The sequence below is a fragment of the Astyanax mexicanus genome, chromosome 10, assembly GCF_023375975.1.
Source record: "Astyanax mexicanus isolate ESR-SI-001 chromosome 10, AstMex3_surface, whole genome shotgun sequence".
Taxonomy (NCBI): Eukaryota; Metazoa; Chordata; class Actinopteri; order Characiformes; family Acestrorhamphidae; genus Astyanax; species Astyanax mexicanus.
In genome coordinates, this window is record NC_064417.1 from 27,645,813 (window position 1) to 27,662,854 (window position 17,042).

Sequence of the window (17,042 nt, forward strand, 5' to 3'; positions counted from 1 at the left end):
GAGTATTAACTGTGGGCAAATAGGAAATAGACAAAAGAAAGTAGACAAGTAATTGCTTAAAACTGGTAATCTGTACAAAATGACTTGGCAGTAAGGTACTGTGTGCAGTTGTTATTAACATTATTAAAGAAATTAATACATGTATAAAGTGCACTGTGCATTACTGTAAAGCAGCAGAAAACCTGAGATGATACATACACAGGAAATGTGGCAGTGTTAAATCAACACTGTTAGTGTTAAATCAACACTGTTAGTGTTAAACTTTACACACTCAGTGTTAATTTAACACTAACAGTGTTGATTTAACACTGCCACATTTCCTGTGTAGTGTGTGTGTTGTCTTTTAAAGCAGAACTAGGTAGGAATTCCATGATTATTGATCTTTTTAAAGAAGTAAAATTACAGCTTGAAACTCACTGCAGCGCTGCATTGAGGTGTAATAGGAGGAATAGCGGTGCTTTCGTGTCTGTGCCGGAGCTCCTCTGAGCTCAAACCAGACTCTGTAAGTTTTCCAAGGCAACCGCGAGCAACGCTCGCGAGAACTGCGACCTGCTTTCCAACCTTTAGTTCTAACAGTTTTCTATGGCAGGGCGCGATTTGTCGTTGTGACACGTGACAGAGCGCCAAGCGACACGGAATTTTTCTCAACTTTATGCAAATGAATTATGGCGCGGTGAAGCGACATTCTAACCCGATTGGCTTCTAGCTTTTCTTTGGACGAATCACAAACAAGGTGGTCCGACGTCCTCAAGCTCCTGCTCTCTGAATTTCTAGTATCTTTCCCTGTTCATTCTGTTGAATGGGGTGGACCCACATCAATCTGCGGGAGCGGCTGCATTTCCAGCGCAGTTAAATCACAGAAACGCCTGAGAGTCCAGCAAGTTTGGTATTTATAGCTGTAGAATAAAGTGCTCAAGCGATTCTTTTTTTGTGCCTTTTTTCTTGTCGGAGGCTGGAGCTTCACACGCCCACAAGCGACAAATCGGGGTAACATACAGACACTCTGGCAGAAGCAGGAAAGAGACCGAATATGTCTGTGAAAGCCAGAAAACGAGAAAGAGAAGCTAATCCGCCTGAAACATTTATTACACTCTACAACTGTAGGGGGAGCCCACGAGCACAAAATCCCAATCCTACCTAGTGGAGCTTTAATTAGGACTGTCAACCAGAGGCGTGCAGACACAGACATCATGTGGTGCTAAAGCATCACCAACTCTGCCCTTTATCAACCAAAGTGCCCTTTTGAAACTTCATTTTTTTTGTTAATATATATATATATATATATATATATATATATATATATATATATATTATTATTATTAAGATTTTACTGAGGTCGGTTTGAAATGATCTTTTGAAAACCTGGGCGATTAAAAGCGAGTGAAAACAGAATGCCCTGAAATCACCTCACACACACCCGACCTCTCTCTTCCTCTGTCACGTGACCCTGCGCAGTCGTGCGCAGGGCACACTAGATGCGCTGCAGCAGCAGTTAAGTTCAGCGAGTCTTCAGCACAGCACTCACGCCAACAGACAGGTAACATACACATAAAAAAACTGCCCTTTCCCCCCCCTGAGCACTTGCCCCCAAAATGTCTGTGCACGCCACTGCTGTCAACAGTAAAACATTATATTTGTAATGCAAATAATTACACCGCCAAGTAATGCTGGGCGGTATACTGTGGGGGGAACTAGAACCGGTATGCGTTTATCTCATACCGCCATACATAATCAGATACAATTTTTTAATCGGTTGACACCACTTCTTTTAATATCATGATACCAACATTTTACGCTATTGCTCTCTTGCTCTCTTTCTAATGCATGGTTACTGTAAATACACTACGGCTTTAAGCAAAATTAAGAAATATATTGTGATATAATATATTGGCCGTATTGTTCATCCCTGATATTGTCTGTCTCTGGAGATGTTCTGCTCACCTAGCCATCACAGTTCTAGTCAGAGCAGCTCATATTATTTTACTTTGCTATTTCTGCTGCTTTTGACAGAAAACCTTCAAGAAATAACTGCTCACTCGCTGCCTAATATGCAGATCGCACCTCTTGACAGACACCACTCTAGATGCTGATAGTCAGTGTTTTTCTCTTCAGCTGTCAGTGCTAATCTTAATGCTAATGTTGTGCCTGATCTAATAAGCTTTGACACATAAAAAAAAGAAAATTGCATATTGGCATCATTCCAGACTTCCTATTGCTATTCCTCAGTCAATAAAAAATAACGCACAGCGTGCTAACAGCATTTAATTGGTTTGATTCATATATTCCATCAGAGAACAGATTCCAGTTCAGCACATATGATGCGATACGAGCCCTTTGATGCGGCTTCTGCTAACAGACGTAAAATCTAAATGCACAGCAGCATCAAGGAAACAACCATGACCAGCTGAACTTGGCAGCACATACATACGCCGACCTGACAGAAACACTCACGTGTATGATGATCCTGTTTAATATTTATACATGCAGAGATGAGATCTGATGCGTGCAGTGCCAGATATATCATATGTGTATAGTGTATAGTATGTTTTTCATGCATTTTCAGGCATTAAAACCCTTCCCTATTGTTTTCACAATGATTTGCTCTCCTTGAACTCAACAAGCAAACCCTCTGTGGAGCTCTGCCCTCAGAAAGCCTGGAGGTTTGACCTTTCAGACCTTCTGACTGTTCAAAATAGCGAGGGTGAAAGGTGCTGCAAACCAAAAGCAAGCCAAAATTTTGGTTCTACCAAAAGAGGTGGTATCAGTCCAGATCAACTGAACCATAATCCGGTTTGTTTGACAGTGTGAAAGGACTTTTTGGATGTACTTTGGCTCAGACCAATTACAGGAAGTTGCACTGAAAGAAATTATGCATAAAATTTATTTTAAAAAAGTTTCGCAACATTCTGCATTTGCGTTTTTTAAGTAAATTTAATTTAATGTAAATTTAAGTAACTTCAACTCAGTTTCAAGTTTCAGGCAGACTTACATAGAGTAAATAAGTGAACTGAACTGCAGTCAATCCTTTATTTTAGTAAACTTTACTTCATTTATTTTTGCTGAATCAACCCTTTCTTTTAGTAAACTTTACTTGTAATATTGTATGTCTGCATACAATATTACCTAATTGCGATTACTTTGCGATTAATTTATAAAATTTCGATATAATTTTAGTTAAAACACACATTTAAATATTTACATAATCTCAAAGATTTATTTTGATAAATATGTAATATGTGTGTTCCAAAAATATTTACATTACAGGAATTATAATATATTATGTATCATAAACTGTTTGAGCAATATAAATTAATTGTAACTAGGTAATATTGTATGCAGAAATTAAGTAAACTGAAGTTCAGTTCACTTATTCACTCTATGTAACACTGAAGTCTTGAAACCGAGTTGTTACTTTAATTTACATGAAATTAAATTTCCTTAAAAAAAAAAGCAAATGCAGAAAGTTGCAAAAGTCTTTTTTTAAGTAAATTTTACGCATCATTTTTTTCAGTGTGAGGCAGACATCAACCATTAAACAGTAGACAAAGAAAAAAGAAACAGTGTTGCGGCAAAATCTGACTCCTCTTGGCGTTCATGTGTCTCATACAGTAGTATAGGTTCAACAGATTCTGGTGATTGCTGTATCTACTGTAACTGTAGATTAATCCGCTAAAACTTTATTTGGTGTGGTCCTTTATAAATGAGATGAGAGGTTGCCAGTGCTCTCAATCCGCTAGATTCAATCTACCATTCTTACAGTACTCACCACTGCTGCACACTATACCATAGAGTTGGTTGGTCCTCACTAGCTGCACGAAGAGAATTCACACGGGCTAATGTCTATTTATAAATCACTTTCTTTCCATTTGCCAGCTTATTATATCTCTTATATCTCAGACATATCAGACTCGCTCCAGTGGCTGGATCACCTGTCAGGTACCAAGAGATTTTAGTGAACTGGGAAAATCTGCTTTTAGCTACAGTGCACCATCTGGAATACACTACTGGAAACTCTGAAGCTCAGCTCGCTGGGATCACTGAACCATTTTAAACTTTTAGTTTCTAATCACTACCAGAAAGTCTGTGACTGTTTTAACTAAATTAATCATTTCTCTTATTTTTTTTTTATTGTTCTTACTTTTTATGTTTTTTATTTTCATTTTATTATTATTATTTTTTTATTATGATCTTAGTTGATTATTATTTTTATGGTCTATTTTCCAAATTTTTTAAATGTATATTTTATTCATCTATATTAAATGGATTCATTAAAAATATTTTTTTTCTTTTAAATATTTTTAGTATATTTTCCTTATTATCTCTAATGTCTTATCAAGCCATTTTCAGTCCCTTTTAAACTGTGAATGCTCGACTGCATTGTAAATAAAGGTCACCCTCAATATATTACATTCCCAAGTGAAAATAAAGGTTGATTGATTGATAGATTTAGCAACATCTGAACGTTCAGTAGAATATCAAGAGTCTTTCACTGAAGACTGAGTACTGAATTCTGATGTTTTTCACTTTATTTGATTTGATTTACACCACTGTAACTGGCATTTAACTAGTTAATGGGGCAGATTGATGGTTATGATAAGGTTTTGGATTGAAGTTAATGGAAGTCTCATATTACGCATTGTGGAATTTTTATGGAGTATATCAATAAAACATCTTCAAGATATTTACCTGTAGAAGTATGTACAGAAGCTTTACTACTACTACTGATATGTTAATACTGGTAAGTGTTACTGATACTTTGTTAAGAGGTTATTGAACATTTACAAAGGTCCACTTAAATAAAAGTGTTAAAATTAATACTTGTTAATGAACTGCGATAACAAGAATCTGAGTGAAATCTTTTATGCTCATAATGATACGTCCAATTCTCAAAGGATGGCAGAATTTGGCACAACACTCTCTGCTGATTCCTGTGTCTACTGTAACTGTAGATTAATCTGCTAACACTTCATTTGGCGTTGTCCTTTTTAAATGAGATGATCAATCACTAAACTCTCAGTAACTCAACAAATTCTCAGCGATATAGCAACATCTGAACATTCAGTAAAATATCAAGACTCTTTCACTGAAGACTGAGTTCTGAACTTGAGTGTTTTCACTTAATTTGATTTGATTTAGACCACTGTAACTGGCATTAAACTGGAGTGCAGTTAGAGGGCAGTTTATTGGTTTTGATAAGGTTTTGGATTGAGGTTAATGGAAGTCCCATATTACATATTGCTTTTTTATGGAACATATAATCTGTGCATCTTTACCTCAGTGTCTTCAGAAGTTTTACTACTAGTACTAGTATGTGTTGTTAATGTGTTACTAATACTTTGTTAAGAGTTTATTAAACATTTACAAAGGCCCACTTAAATAAAAGTGTTAAAATTGATACTTTACACTCGTTCTGATGAGTCCAATTCTCAAGAGTGGCAGAATTTGGCACCTGGAAAAGCAACTTCCTGAATTGACAATGTTCCCAAAGTCAAATATAGGAAGAGTCCATCTTTCTAGTAGGGGTGGGCGTAATGGCTCTAAAATAATATCACGATATTTCAGGGTATTTTTGCGATAACGATATACTTGGCGATGTAGGAAAAATAAAATAATTCATTCATTTCAGGAATATAGTATAATAGTATAACAGAACAATCTGGCAATGTGGCAAAATAATATATAATATATAATATATAATAATGCAGCAAATAATATTGCAGAATATTTAGTGCATGCATATAAACTGCAAACTAAAACAGTTATACAATAAATAGACCTAAAGCTTCACAGTAAATAATAGACTACTTTTAAGACAGAACAGCCCAATTATCACGATATGGATTTTTAATATCATGATATTTCTGTCATGATATATTGTATACGATATAATATTGCCCACCCCTACTTTCTAGGTGATGATGACAGAACATATCAATGGATTTTAGTGTGATGTGAGACCAGAAATAACCAGACTAAATTTGTACAGTGTAACAAACCCATAAAACTTCTTGGTTTGGGCTTTGGCCCAGACTTTTAGGTGTGAAAGCCCCCTTGGATCCAGTTTTTATTTGATTTTGTAGTGAATCCAGCAGAAAAGCACATTTGAAAATACCAGTAAGGAGCTGCCGGTTGCTGGGCTGCTGGTTGTCAGCTGGTGGCTAGCGGAGTCAAAGCTATTCCAGACCTCTATGTTTTTCAATGTGCTGGAGCAGCGCCAGCAACTTATTACCAACCAATTGAGAAGAAAGACGCGCAGAACCAGAAGAATGCATATGAATCAGAATGAGACCTGAGGCCAACATCTCATTCCTGACAGTACATTGAACATCTACACTCTGTTGGCTTGTGAATGCTGACAGCAGGTGGGTTATCACCTTCTGCTACTCAGCTCTGAACAAATCGTGAGAAAAGCCAGCGTTCAGTATTTACTGCTGTTGGACCAGCAGTGTTCTGACGTTCCATCACAGGCGTCTGAAATAGAAAAGTCCAGCAGATCAGGACTGAGATTGATCCAGGCATATTATAAGGATTTCTTAAAGTAAACCGTCATTAAGAAAGTTGCTTCACGTGGTTCTTTGAGTGATGCTGTAGAAGAACCCCTTTTGGTTATATAAAGAAGAGTGTTTGTAATAGAGATTAGTGTTAATGTGATGAATCTTATTCAAGGAATGGCTGGCCGACCGAAATTATTCCAAAAGGGCATGGACAACTCATCCAGGAGGTCACAAAAAAGAACCCAGAACAACATTTAAAACTAACATATCATTTCAGAAAAAGAACACCATACTAAACGTAAACCATGGTGGTGGTAGTGTGATGGTCTGGGGCTGCTCTGCTGCTTCAGGGCCTGGAAAACTTGCTGTAATAGATGGCCAAAAATTCCACCTCTGAATGGCTTTAAAAAGAACAATGAAATTTTTTAAGTGGTCTATTCAAAGCTTGATTACGATGTTATGGCATAATCTTAAACAGGCCGACATGCTTGAAAGTGCTACAATGTGTTTGAATTAATCAATTCTGAAAAGGAGAGTGGAACAAAATTCCTCCACAGAGATGTGAAAGAATCGTTGCCAGTTTTTGGTAAAGCTTGATTGCAGTTGTTGAGTTGCAGAACCAATTAGATTTAGGGGACAAATACTTTTTCAAACAGAGCTAGGTTGGTTTGGATATATTTATATTTTCTTGAATAAAAATTTAAAAGATAATTTAAAAAGTGCTTTTTATATTTACTCAAGTTATATTTGTCTGATATTAAAGCTTGTTCGAAAACCTGAAAATATGAGTATGACAAAAAAGCGAAAAACAAAAGAATTCTTTAGGGGGCAAATACTTTTTCATGCCACTGTAGAAAATTTATTTCAGACTAAAGAGTGGATCGGCTCTAAAAAACAAACACCTACATATAAAGGATGACTGACCATAAACATACCTCTAGCCATTTCTGTAGCACATTAAGAGTGTAAGTCAGGGTTTCTGCACCCCTATACTGTTTTATATGCCTTGCAGAAAGCCTTTTATATTTAGCCATTGGTTGCATGACTTCCTATTAAATATTTAGTGCACTATTTACTTGTTGAAGCAACAGTTGATCATCATAGTATGACTCATTAGGTTCCTTATACAGCAAATAAGAGAGGCAGACAAAGTGTAGAACAGTCAAAATGGACCATAATCATTATATGATTATTATAAAATACTCATAAAATAAATTGTCTTAGGAACAAGGCAGTCTAGAACAACACATATTAACATATTGAAAACTTTTACTGTTGTGCAAGAAAGTTGTCCATGTAGATTTTTTGCTGTTTTTCACATTTTGGCATAACCCAAACTGGTAGGATGTTCTCCATATAGTGTAAAATTTCATAATGAATTAGCCAGTGGAAACGCTACGAGATTACTAATAGATCCTTATAACATTGACTTTCATTAAAAGATGAAAAGGATTTGTCCTCCTCATAAAAAGTTTCCAGTATTTAAGTTTCAAGTTTCAAATGCGTGAGCTTAGACTCAGGTAATCACTGACATAGTGAACATGCCATGTGCTAAATGACTTTCCAACTGGGTTTTATTTTTTCTTTAGGCAGATACAAGGTTTGTGCTTGTCAGGAATGATACATTGTATAATAGTGTTGCACACATAAAAACTTCACATTGGATCTACACTGCCTCGGCACCTGGATTTAACTAAGCAACTGATGTGGGGTTGATGCTGCAGTTGTTCAGGTTTAGGTTCAGCAACAGTATGTGCTGAACGAATGAGGTCAGCTGACTACCTGAATATACTGAATATAGACCAGATTGTTTCATCAATGGATTTTTTCTTCCCTGATGAGCATACTGAAAGATGACAATGTCAGGATTCATGGGGCTGGAATTTTGAAAGAGTGGTTCAGGGAGCATGAGATCATAATTTTCACACATGGATTGAGAGTTCACCACAGAGTCCAGACCTTAACCTCATTGAGAATATGTGGGATGTGCTGGAGAAGACTTTGTGCAGTGGTCAGACTCTACCATCATCAATGCTGCTGCAAGATCTTGGTGAAAAATGAATGCAACACTGAATTTAAATAAATCTTGTGACATTGCAGAAGCTTATCGAAACGATTCCACAGTAAATACGTGCTGAATCAAAGATAAAAGCGGTCCAATTATATATTTCGACTTTATTTTTTGGCCAGGCAGTGCATATTACATTATCTGTATAAAATCCATAGCTTCAGAACTCTGCGTTTTTGCTTTCCACTGGACCACACTTATCAGACTGAAAGCCCTGAAAAGCTCCAGAGTGATGCAACATTAGACCCACCATTGTTTCTCCAAGGAACATTGAATAGAATGAAGAATAGCCCAGCATTTTCAGCCTAATATCTCCCTGCTGCATCTATACTGAAACGATTCTTTCCACAGACAGTGGATTAGATGTTTTCTCCTGGATTCAGGAACAGAAGAGTAAAGGAACAAAAAGCCTGCTGACTCAAAAGACACATTTGCCTCCTATTCTGAGTGTTTTTGGAGTCAATAGGGTTTTTTTGTTGGACAAATAGAATAGAGTAGGCTGGAAAATGCTTTTCTATTGCCTTAAAGAATCCCTGAAAGGTTTCTTAGGGACTCAGAAATAGTTCTACTTCTCTAAAGAAACAATGTAGGCACTTCTTTATGTCTCTTATGCTTATATTTATAACCCTTTAAACCCTTAAAGTTAATAAATGTCTAATTAAACCTGAAGCTAAAACTACTGCATAGCTGTTCAGCTTACTATGTTTGTTGGAGTTCTACAAGGTTCTATTATAGGGTTTAGGAAATTGATGCAGATTATGATGCTATGTATTATCGTGTGGGCATACAAACAGAATTTAATGGGTTAATGGGTTATTATTCGATCGTGTCACTATTCATTTTATTTGCCCGAGTTCTATGTAAATGAACTTTGTTCTGATTGGCTGCCAAGGTATTAGGGGTAAACTGAAAATAGATTTTTTTATGAAAACCAAACAAAATGAAACATTTCTCTGAAGGCTGAATAACGATTGTACAATTTTTTTAACACTTAAAATCCTTACATTTCTGCCAGTCAGGTTGTAAGAAGCAGTAAAGACAATCTGCTGAAGTACAGCGTTATAAAGGAGTTTTATTAAAGTTTCTTCAGCACTGATGCTGGAGTAGTATTAGCAGTAGCCACTAAATGCAGTGCTAGCTTTTTCGCCGTTTAGAGGTGAGTATATCAGACTGTAGCCTGTGGGTTTACAGTGTTAAAACAAGCTAAGTGAGACAAACCACTGCTGCTTACTGCTCTAAAACACTGGAAATCTAAGCTTACTGTAAATAAACTGAAGTGCTAAACAGTTTTCAGGAGAGAAATGTGTGTAGATTAACATCCAGCACTTGAATGATTTTAAGAATTTTTTTTAGGCACAATACGCATGTTGAGGAGTCTTATAGCCTGAGGGAAGAAGCTGTTGCAGTGTCTGCAGGTGGAGGGTCGGATGTTCCGGTACTTTCTGCCGGTTGGCTTCAGAGTGAAAAGTCTGTGTGAGGGATGGGTGTGTTCGTCCACAATGCTTATGTGGTGTAGATGTTGGTGATTAAGGGGAGAGAGACCTCAATGATCTTAATGGCTGTCCTCACTATCCGCTGTAGGGTCTTGTAATCCTAAATGTTGCAGGTCCCAAACCAAATGGCAATGCAGTGCAACGTATTGAGCCTAAGTGAATAAAACTGCAATTCTTAAAAAATATATAAAATAAATTTCCAAATCAAACAAGTGCTGGATGTTAATCTACACAGATTTCTCTCCTGAAAACTGTTTATCAGGGTGAGTAAAGCACTGCAGCGGAAATGGACAGATTGTTAAGAGGTAGGAGAGGGGTGGAGTGTAGATATAAGAAAACAAATCCTAGACGAAAAAGTGCAATATGTCTTTAATAAAAAAGTTATTTTTCTGCCTATTTTTCCCCCATTTTTTGCTAAATAATTCCACTATTAGTGTTATTTTTTAAATTACTAACTAAAAATAAAGAAAATCTGCCTTTTTTCCATGATTGCAGTTTGTTGGCTTCCTTCAAAACATCTTTCAACTTCCAACGTCTTTCAAGTTAATGAAGGAGTGATTGAAAATCTTCTGTTCATATCTGATGAGTCCATATTTATCTCACCTTTGTGTGAGGAAAAAAAAATCCTAGAAGAAAAAGTGCAATATGTCTTTAATAAAAAAGTTTTTTGGCATATTTTTCCCCCTATTTTTTTGCTAAATAATTCCAGTTGCCAAAAGAGCATCCCTACATGTTATTGTACTAAAATTCTCTTTATATCTTACTGAAACCTGGTGTGTATAAGGTAATAGTAGTGTTCTATTTTTAATTACTAACTAAAAATAAAGAAAATCTGCCTTTTTTCCATGATTGCAGTTTGTTGGCTTCCTTCAAAACATCTTTCAACTTCTACAACCTTAATGAAAGAGTGATTGAACATCTTCTGTTCACATTTGATGAGTCCATATTTATCTCACCTTTGTGTGAGGAGAAAGTATGGGAGGCATGGTTGTTGCCGCTTTTGATTCCCAGCAGATGTTGGCAGACATTATTAATAATCAGTCCTGGTTCTGAGAAGGCTTTTGATGGCAGTGGGGCTCGGCACGCTCGAACAGTAGAGCACGTAACGAGATCAACCCGTGAGATGATGTTATCATATTTACTCTCGCTTCAGTCGGTTAACTGCGCAGGTGCCCGTCAAGTGCCATTTTCTAATTACGATGATTTGCAGTGACTTGATTTGAATAGGCGCATCACCGCGGAGATGGAAATGAAGCGTCTATGGGATGTCACCCAGTTAGCGCAGCGCGGCACGGTGCAATTAGCCAGTCGTGCCTGCGGTGCTTGAAGATTTGAGCGTTGAACTTTTTTTTTTTGTGCAGTTAGTAAGCATTTGGCAGTTTTGTATTATTATTTTTCACAGGAAAATTACTGCTTTATCTTCCAGGAGAAAGTGTTTATTGAGGTGACAGGTGTTTCACCTTAGTCCTTATTTGTAGTGTTTGTTCTATTCTTGGTTCTTCTTCTGTTCTCTTCTCTCATGTACTTCTTTGTGTTTCTGTAGCCAATCTTCCTAGCACACTGCACAACGTTTTTTTTTGTTTGTTTATTGTCTTGTCTCTGTCCTAGCCCCACCCTTTCATTAGTGTTTCATCTGTCTTGTTTGTAACCCCACCACCTCGTTACCCTCCCCAGGTGTTCCTTGTCTGTGTCTGTGTATATACCCCCCATGTTTTCCTTTGTGCTTTGTCGTGTTTAGACTGTCTTAATGTTTGATCGCAGTTGTTGGTTTTATCTTCACTCTTGCTGTTTTTGTGCCTGTTAAGTTTCTGATTTGTTTCCTTTAGTTAGTTTGTTTATTAGTTTGTTTATTCTAGTTTGCTAGACCTTGTTAGTCCTTTGTTAGTTTTTTGTCTTAGTTTTTATTTCACTGTCTTAAAACAAAGGATAAAAAAGAGAAAGAATACATATTGGCAGAGAGTAATACAGTAATTAATGTGAGAGAATAAAAAAAAATTCTAAATATTTCTAAAGTTGTTTTTTAGCTTATATTCATTTTTAAGCATATTTACGGTTGTGTCTGTTTGTCTGTATTGTTTTTCGTGAAGCCTTGTCACTGATATTCGAGTGACCTACCGAGAGTTTTCTCAATGATTGTATTGACTCTCTTTTCTCTCTCCTTTGACTTCGATTTTTGGCTATCCCTTTGACTTTGCCTTCGGACTGTATTTTCGCTCAGGTTTTCTCGCCTTTTGGTTCTGATATATAAGAGCAAGCATTATTTTCTGAGCTGCTGACTCTGTGTTGGCTGTGTGTTCTATTCTGTTCTCTTATATCTAATCTTTTAAGAGTATTTTGAATTGTTTAAAAAAAATGGTTGTGCAAAACAACTGATATAACAAAGAACATCAATTAAATAACTTACAATGTTTATTTTTCTGAGTGAGATTGAATGTTGGCCAGTGTGCTCATGGTAATGTGGCATGACTTGTGGGAGTTGAAGTGAGGCCTGATAGTGGGTAAAAATGGATGTGATATTCCTTTTCTGAAGTTGTGTGGGCATTTTGCACAAATGTACAGGGAATATATGAGAGAAGGCATTACCACCCACAGTAGACAGTAGTGTGAACAGTGTGTGGAAATGATTTCACTGTTCATTCAGAGGATCTGAAAAATTATGAACTTCCTATTTTACAAAATAGCAGTACACATAAACTCTTCAAACTCTAAATCAATCAAATCTAGGGTCTTCTCAGCAATTGCCAAACAAAAAAAACATCAATTTAATTTAGTCTAATTAAGTTTTCAGTAAACATAAACATAAAAAATAGAGGCAAAAAATTACCCTACATCATTGAAGTAAATTCAAATGACCTAGGCTTACAGTGTGGTGCACACTTAACGATTTTTAACCCATCTAAAACCCTGATTTCTTTTTTTGACAGGTAAGTATTCAATTTAATATCAGTTATTGATTCCACAACCAGTCTCCCACACTGATCAAAGGCCTTCCAATATTTTACAACTAGTTGCTGTATAGATTTTGTGGTGTTATCTTGTGAGTGAGGTTGAACCCTGGCCAGTGTGCTAATGGTGCTTATGGTGATATAAACTATGGAAGTTGGACTGAGGCCTGATAGTGGGTGCAGATGAATGCATTTAGCACAACTGTACATAGAAGGCATTACCACCCACAGTAGACAGTAGTGTGGACAGTGTTTGGAAATGATTATGACCGATGGTTTCACTGTTCAAGCAGAGGAACTGGAACACTGAGAACTTCCGATTTTCTTAAAGTCCATGCACATGAACTCTCTACAAGCTCTAAATGAATAATTTATTCAGTGTTATACCTGGTAGTGAAATCCAGGGTCTCTGCAGCACTTGCTTCATGCTCACCGTGCTCTCCCACACTTTCACCAGAGAAAAACACTGTAAAACAAATCGACTCCCCCGTCAGCTCCCGGCTTACTCTGCAAAGAGTCTATCCTTCACAGTGACACACCATTTATTCTGCAGAACTGTTTTCCCTTACAGATCCGTATCTCGCACTGCGTGTACTGTAGTGACTTTAAAACCGCACGCCCAATATATCAAATATTACGGATAGAGGGGCATAAAACCCCCCAGGATGGAGCTGTGAGGTAACTAGAGGTGGAACTAGTGTTCTCTGCAATGATGATGATGACGATGATGATGATGGAGCTCTACCCAGTACCTTAGGGTTGGGTTGGCTGGCATGACAAATTATCCAATATCTTGGATAATGACTTGACTTCAATCTCATTGTTGTGTGGCTGAATGCAAACAAATCCTCACAGCAATGTTTCAGCATCTGCAGTAGCATTTAGCCAACATAAACCCACTCTTAGCAGCAGCAGAATACATGGTAACTTGCTTTTACAGCCTTCAACACTGAGGCTAGGCAAGCACATTTTTTAAATCATACATATTTACAAAAAAGTAGAGAGTAGGGCTGCACGATATATATCATGTAAGCATAGTCATCACGATGTACGCATGTGCAATAGTCTCATTACTGGATGTGCAATGTCAGTTAAAGGCAATTAAATCAAACACATCATGTTGCAATGTTTTGATTCTTGACACAAGAAGTAGATACACAGCGCTGTCTCTGTGTCTGTGTGAGTGACAGGCTGCTGCTGCCTGAGAAGCGCAAGGGGGAGGGGGAGCGTGAGGGGGGTGGTTAGGAGTAAACACGAGGTAACCGCATGTCCTCCATCATGGTTGGGCACGTGCTTGTAAATGCACGTGTCTAAAGCTGTGCACCTCAGTCCAGCACAGTTTTGCACAGATATTTTCAGTTACAGCTGAATTTAAGCTTTTAATCCCAGAAAAATGCTCTTATTTACCTTTTAAAAATCTATTTCAATGCCTGATTAAAGGGACGATTACTGTTGTTTTGCTGTTTTCCTCGGGTTTTAAGATGCTCTGCGCTGACTCGGCTCTTGATCGGTCTGGACGTGAGATAGCGGCAGGTGGAGGCGGGGCTGGTGACGTTATGGGCCCTGCATTGTTTAACATTATGATATATATATATTGTCGAAAAAAGAAGATTTGCAATGTAAATGTTTCCAATATCATGCAGAGTACAGTGAATAATAAAGGGTAAGACACTTTCAGTATGCACACAGAAGGAACCAAGGGCTGATGGGTAAAGTGAACTTCAGGACATTTAGATTGGACATTAGAGTAATAAAATGCACTGATAGAATTAATTGATGTTAATCAAGTCATCAAAAAGCTACACAGACTCATTAATTATTAACCTGGTGTATTTCTGAAGCTAATTTTGAGCAGTTGAGGACAGAAGCTGTTTCTGCATATCCCCATAGTGGCTGTTTGGCAGTTGATTTTTTTTCCAGTTGCATAAATCTGCCAGCAGAACTGTTCACACTGCATAAAGAAAAATAATTAAATTGTGGAATCAGTGTTTCCTGGGAAATCTCATGTTTTTTTGGGTTTTTTTTGCTGTATAAAAGCTGCACAAACTGTTTGCTCTTGTTGAATGATCTATTTTCCCCCCTTGGTTCTATTGGTTCTAAGCATATTAACCCATTAAGAGTGCAGTTGGGATCAGTAAGCAGTTAATATAAAGGGTGTTACTGTACGACTGGCATCGCACAATAGATACTTATTGTGGACATTATTTATTTGGAACTTTTAACTGCCAGGTTAGATGGTGTTAAAAGCTTTCCAGTAGACGCCTGGTCAAATACTGCTAAGAAGGTTGCTGAGTTCCCAGGAGAAACACTTTAACCCTTGTGTGGTGTTCGGGTCTGTGGAACCAGTTATCATTTTTCATCAAATGATACAAAAAAAATATTTTTTCTAACTCAAACTCATTGGCATTGGCTCATTTTTTGTGAAAAACACATTTTCGATAAACACACACTGTACACCCCCCCCCCCCCCCCCCCCCACACACATTTATATTACATACAGTATGTTTGGCCAAGGGCTAAGAAACATTGCTTCATTTGTAAATTTCAAACTAAACAACTTTTCTACTCATATCTTGAGTTTAATTCATTTTCGTTTACATTTTATTAAAAAAAAAACTAATAAAAAAAGAGTAGCACTTTTAAAAAGAAATGTAACACAAGAAAGGTAAAGGGCAAATATTAACCATGTAAGCTGTTTATATTGCTTGCAATTTAGGTGAAGCAAGCATGTGTAAAGCATTTTAATGTAAAATTGCTTAATTTTGCTGAATTAACAAAGTAAACAAGTAACAAAAATATGAACACCACACAAGGGTTAATGCAACCATTATTATATATTTTTTTACTTTTTAAATTTAATAATTTATTTTGTTTTAATTGTATTTTTTGTTTTTCTGTGTGTCGTGACCAGGCATTATGTAGGTGGATGGGCAGTTTTAGTTAGTGGAGGTATGTCAGTTTGGAGAATTTGTGAATAATGTACTTGTATCTATAAAAGAAGAACTGTCAGAACCAACACTGAGATTTTACAAAAGGAAACTCTCTAAATTTTCACACACTGCCTTCAGACATCCAAATGCTTTATAGATGACAGAACACATTACCCTATTTTAAAAAAGAAAAGGAGACCTCAGTGATGACAGTGAAAAGAGTTTTTTTGGCCAGAATATATTTTTTAAATCACTTTTTTTTACAGCAAGCAGAGTGTGAGCACCGTGCAGCCCGTGATTAACCTCACTTCAAGTTTACCCATCCCATTTTTTATCTATAGAAAAGTGATACATGACGAGGGGGAGCTTATCCACTAAAAATGAATATTTTTCAACTTGATTTGTGAGGATCTGCAGCAGGAAAAAAAACATAAGCCTCAGCAGAACGTGCAGAATCTGTGTTTTTACATTAGATATAGTGGCATTTTGAGTAGACTATGCTCTGCATCTGTACAGTTGTACTGTTTTATTTATTTTGTAGGTGTTTTTAAGTAAATTAAAGTAACTGTTTTAACATTTAAATAAATCAAAAAATGTTCTCTCTTTTCACTTCAAAAAATCAACTTAATATGAATACTTGCTCCCACTTTAATCTTAATGTAATAGGTGTTTGTAATAACTGTGTAATTACACTTTAACTAACAATAATACCAGTGTAGCTATTAGAGGAGTACACATTATTACAGATTATTTACAGCTGTACAGGTAAAGTAATTATACTTGTTTTCTTTGCATTATTTGAGGTCTGAAAGCTCTGCATCTTCTTTTGCTTTTTAGCCATTTCACATTTTCTGCAAATAAATGCTCTGAATTACAATATTTTTATTTGGGAGAAATGTTATAGAATAAAACAACAATGCTCATTTTACTCAAACATTTACTTATAAATAGCAAAATCAGAGAAACTGATTCAGAAACTGAAGTGGTCTCTTCATTTTTTCCAGAGCTTTGTAGAGTTTTGTACAGCACATGTTGAATGCAGTGCACTTCTTTATCTCTCTCTCTCTCTCTCTCTCTCTCTCTCTCTCTCTCTCTCTCTTTCTCTCTCTCCC

General features: G+C 36.7%; 1 protein-coding gene across 1 annotated transcript in view; it reads left to right on the plus strand.

Moving 5' to 3' along the window:
* Positions 1-17,042, plus strand: part of rxfp1 (relaxin family peptide receptor 1) — a 152,376-nt gene that overhangs the window by 4,606 nt on the left and 130,728 nt on the right. The window lies entirely within an intron of this gene.